General features: G+C 39.6%; 1 protein-coding gene across 5 annotated transcripts in view; it reads right to left on the bottom strand.

Moving 5' to 3' along the window:
- Window positions 1-5,536, bottom strand: part of NAV3 (neuron navigator 3) — a 448,840-nt gene that overhangs the window by 402,524 nt on the left and 40,780 nt on the right. The gene's annotated exons all lie outside the window — the stretch shown is intronic.

Here is a 5,536-nt window from a genome sequence, read left to right as displayed (position 1 = left end):
AAAGGTAAGTGGGACCATGGGATCTGGCTGACCGTGACACGACCACTGGCCACAGAGATGGCTAACTTTAGATGAGAATTAGATTTAGAAGGGAGTAACTGGTTAGATTTAGAAGGAACTCCTCACATTCTAGAGAGCACAGTTCAGATTCTAAAATGGAGGTGGGGTGGGGGATGGAATAGTGATCAAAGGGCTTGGGAACACATAGTCACAGCATATGAAAATTAAGAAGGTACAAGTCCAGCAAAAAGTTAGGTGTACTGTCCATGACAATTGAATCCTATATACACCTATATGCATTTTTTAATGGAATGAGCCCCACTGAACAAGGGAAAGCATTTTTGAATAAACATGCATTCAGCTGTGTCACATGTGCAAGCAACTGTTCCCTGAATTGCTGCCAAAGCCCTGAATGCCCACACTTTGAAAACAAAATATACATATTTGTACAGTTCCCCTTCATCTCAACACCTCAAGGGATCATCAAGACTTGTTCTTTCTGCATTGTTCGAGAACAAGTCTTGGAGCTTTACATTTTTGTGGGCTAGTAGTGGAAAACTGTTAAGTGTTAATTAAAAAGATAGCCTGGGGTATAAATAATTCTAGAGCTCTTTATCATTCAGCAAGGTTTTATTTTCAAAAGGTTATTTAGGTTTTGAATGCTTTAAATGCCAAAACAATGTTTTGTAGTTAATGCCTGCACTGGAAACTAGGGCTCAATTTTGTCCACAACCTACCAGTGACATTGTGACAAGAAACTGAAATACATTATCACATTACCATAAAACATTACATAATGAGCTTCATTTGCAATTTAATTTTAGATAACTGATTTTCAGTTATACTCTTACTGTAAATAGCAATGAGGCTCAAGACATAAAATTGACTAACAAAGATCCTCTTGCATAATGTTTTATTTTTTACTATGGAAATTATTATTTTATAACCCCTGGATTTGCGAGGAGGGGTTACCAAGTAGAACAGAGGGCTTTAGTTAATGGTTGAGAAAATTCTTAAAGATAGTAGAACCTTTAACTAGATACTAACAGTACTTTTACACATGCACCATATGAGAATCTGATAGGATGGGACACAAGTTAGAGAGCAGTTTCTTTTTAAGTAACGTTCTAGATCAGGAGCCCAAATCACCTTTTTGGGCCAACCCCCCCCCCCCGCCCCCAGTTATTTACTACAAAGAGCACCTTTGGGGCAAATAGCAACCATGGCAGTTTCTGGTGGGAAACTAATGTAAACTCCCAATTTGAATCAGAGCCTTGCTTGGCTCTTTTCTCTTCAAAATAAAAAATGGCAGGCTTAAAACACACTTTTTAAAACACGTAATGCTGCTTGTCCCTAGCAAGCACAGATAACTACTAGAGCATGAAGAAATTTAATGGTAGAGAAAAGAATTATATAAAAGTGAATGTAATGGAGGATAGGCTGAAGAAATGGAGAAGAAAGACTGGTAAAGAACACATTACAGTGGTACCTTGGTTCTCAAATGCCTTGGTACTCAAACAACTTGGAACGCAAACACTGCAAACCCAGAAGTAAGTTTTCCAGTTTGCAAACCTTTTTCAGAAGCCGAACGTGCTCCATTTTGAGTGTTAAGCTTCTGATTTGAGTGCCACACTTCCATTTTGAGTGTTACGCTTCCGATTTGAGAGTTACGCTTCCGATTTGAGTGCCACACTTCTGATTTGAGTGTTATGCTGAGGTCTGCCATGTTTTTGCTATTTATTTGGCGTTTTTGTGGCTCTTTTTTTGTGACTGTGTGGAACCCAGTTCAGCTACTGATTGATTGATTGATTGTGTGACTGCAGTACATTGTTTATTGCTTTCATTTTATGGATCAATGGTCTCATTAGATAGTAAAATTCATGTTGAATTGCTGTTTTAGGGGTTGTTTTTAAAAGTCTGAAACGGATTAATCCATTTTGCATTACTTTCATATTCCTTTTCCTGTGGTTGATATGACCATGATAGTCAAAACAATAACAATAAACAAGCAGTATGTAAGCAGCAGCAAAAGTGAGAGCTGGTGACCTGCCAGTGAAATCAGGAGGAGAAGGAGCAGAGCCAAGTGACTTGAAGACTTGGAAGGGGGCACTGACAGTGGGGCACCTACAAAGATGTGGGGTTTAACTGCTTACCTTGGACAGTGGTTCTGCAGGGTGCATTTGTAAACAAACATTTTGATTAATTGCTGGATCTCAAGTCTAGCAACTGGTAGAAAATAAGAGCATTATAGTGTCTGCATCCATTGATGAGGCTCTCTAAGAGAGACATCCTAAAATATATTGCCTCTGATCTCACAATGGGAAAAGCTCAAATGTCATCACAGAGGAAGTGCAACATGTCCACCAGCTGTGGCCTGAATTCACAATGTCCTTACAAATGTTATGCAAATTGTGTTAATTATGTGTAAATAAAACATGCAAATTTGCCACAGCCTTCCAGCTAATTGTGTGTTCCTAATGTAGCCCTCTGTGCTAAACAAAATCCCTTCCCTGTGGTACACAATTGGGCACTGTCCAGTTTTTGTCACCAGATGGTTCCAGCGTTCTTTTCGCTGTTACAATTAGGGTGCCATCTTTCTTTCTTTTTTTATTACACTTGAGCTCCCCCAATCCCAGCTGCAGACACATTATACTAGTTTGATTTGCAAGGAGCAGGAGGATGGAGCTGCTGCCGTTGAGGATATATTGCACCTGCTCACCTATGTGAAAGTAAGTAAGCTATCAAGCACAGGACAATTTCTGGCTAATACAGAACAGCCAGCCAAAGGCTAGGCCATGAGCAACTAATGAAAATCAGAATAGCCTCTGTTTATTCTAACTTTCAGGAGGCGATGCAGATTCCTTCAAGGATTCAAGGAGCAAAAAGGGAGTAATTAAAACCTGCCTCTGTGGTTGCAATATATGCAAATATATATACATGTATATATGTTTTCAATAGCCAGACCAGCAAATAGTACCTCATAAATCGAATGTGTTATTCAGTCACGTTAATGTAAAAAAAAAAGTTATTCCAGAGCACAAGAAAGACTTTTAGGCCTTAAGCATTATAATAAATCAGCCTCACACACACACACACAGCAAGAGACGCTGGAGAAGTACATTGAGGTTTGCAAAAAATGCTATTTCAGCACAGGAACATGATACCACATTCTTATTGGCATATGCCAAGGAAATAAGAATACAAACAGTGGCCACTGAAACACAAAGCACTGGAATAAACAGCAAGCACAATAAACACAATACAAAGCATCATCCTTTTAACAGGAATCTTGCTTTCCCAAGGTACCACTTCAAAGGACTGTCTTACCTTCACCACAAGTAAGCCTGCATATGGTTGCCATACTTCCGGAATTTCCTGGACATATCTGGAATACTGCAGCCAGCAGCAGTGTCCAGGCAGAAATTGGTCAAACGTCCAGGAAAATCCAGACGTATGTCAGCAACCCCAATCCAAAGCATTTTGCCTAAGCTTCCAGGTTTTTTATTCTTTTAAGGCCATTTTAAGGCTTTTGCCTCCCCTACAGGAAGTATAGAGAGGATTATATATTTAGTATGACTATAGATGTAATCACTTACACATAAGCCTGGGTACATGTTAGCCACGTTGCATAAACAACACACCACTATTTTGAAAAGAGGGTATTAGCTTCCCACTTACAAAAAGGAGTTTCTTAAGGATCAAATTTGTTCAGCAGAATCCAATTCAAAACCTCTGCCTGCCGATTTCAGAGATTTGCTGCTGCACCCTCAGGGTGCAGCTCTGCAGCTTTCACCCTCATCTCTGCATTAAGGCTTTAAAAAAGCAGAATGCTGAAAGGTAAAGGAATAAGTCTCCTTTTTCTTTGTCTCTAAATTTGCATGGATCACTATCTTCTCTGACCATGAGGAGGGAAAATGCTTCTGAAGATTGCATAATGTTGTTTTAAATTGATTAGCTTAAGAGATAAATCCATTCTGAAGAAGAGTCTGACACATGTAAATTATTTTAAGGGTTCAGATTCCATTTTTATTAAGGTAAACCGGGTGCCTGTTTGCTGGAAAGTATCATAATGTTTTGGACAGGAAATGCACAGCTGTTGTTTATTAACCTTTTGCAATGAACTGTACTATGCTGCAACCAGTTATTCAAATTTACATTCTAATGCTTTTCTGCACATTATGCAAATACACAGCACTCTGTACTATGCAGAGATTGAGAAAAATATTCTTCATTTAAGCTGCGGGGAAAGAAAAAGAACACCCAGCAAAACAGTAAAAAATAACTTTGAAGCAAGACTTTAAAATAAATAAATGCAGAGTCTATTGTCAAACAACAGCCAATTATGTTTCCATACATTATAGGAGGAAGAAATTTCCATATCCATTAGAACAAGCAGGCTACCATGGCAATCAGCAGCATCTTTCTTTCAACAGTAATTAACATCTGTCTATATCCATCTTGGAAAGACAGTCCTATACAGATGTTCATTAGTGGTTAAACAAATGCACGTCGATGGGGAAGGAATGGAGTGGCGTTGTGCTGGCTGCATCTACCCACAACCAATGCACATTCATTGGAAGAGCATTTACAAATCCAGATGTTTTGGACTACAAATCCCATCAGCCCCAGCCAGTTTGGGAGCGGTACGGTACTCCAAAACATCTGGAGGATTCCAGGTTGGCAAAGGCTTACATTATGGTATCAGCAGGGAGCTCCTGCACATATGCACAGCAGTGCTCCACAGACCTTTTCGGCCTTTTCACGCTTACCAATTATCATGGAATAATTGCTGTTCAAGCCAACATTTTAAAGAGTGAACTTGTACCGATTGTCTGCATTTCTGGTCACTTATTATTATTACAGAGTGGGTGTGGTGTTTTCCTTTCCACACTAATGGCAAGCTGAGAAAAGTTCCATGTCTGCAGTGACACCCCTAATGTACCCTAATGTTCTTCCAGCTAGTAAATGTCAGAAATATGAGCAATGGCAGGAGACTATCATGTTTTGTGACAATAATAGGTATCCAACCATCCAAAACAGGGCCAGTCCATACATGAGGCCAGATGAGGTGGCTGCCTCAGGCAGCAGGATCCACAGGGGTGGCTCTTTATTCCCCCTTTGATCCTGATGTCTTTCTTCACCCCGTTCTTCTTCCCTGGTGGGGATAATGCACCATTTTGTGATTCACCTCAATTGCCAAAATGTTTTGGGCTGGCACTGATCCAAAGTACATAGCTGTTGGCACCGTGGCTATGTACACAGCATACCTTTAAAGCACATTTGAAGCACATTATTTCTCTCAAAGAATAATGCACTAGTCACTGTAGCTTAACCCTCATGGAGTTACAATTTCCAGCAACCCTTATCAAACCACAGTTCCCAGAATTCTTTGAATGAAAGGAAGCGTTTCAAATGTGCTTGGAAGGTACAGTGTATACACAGCCTATGGATCACACACAAACCAAAGGTAATCCAAACAACAAACAGTATTTTCATCACTATAAAAAAATAATAAAATGTGGGTTTATAGCTAAAC

The sequence above is a fragment of the Podarcis filfolensis genome (assembly GCF_964270895.1).
Source record: "Podarcis filfolensis genome assembly, chromosome: 10".
NCBI classification, from domain to species: Eukaryota; Metazoa; Chordata; class Lepidosauria; order Squamata; family Lacertidae; genus Podarcis; species Podarcis filfolensis.
This window is presented reverse-complemented; position numbering and strand designations above follow the sequence as displayed.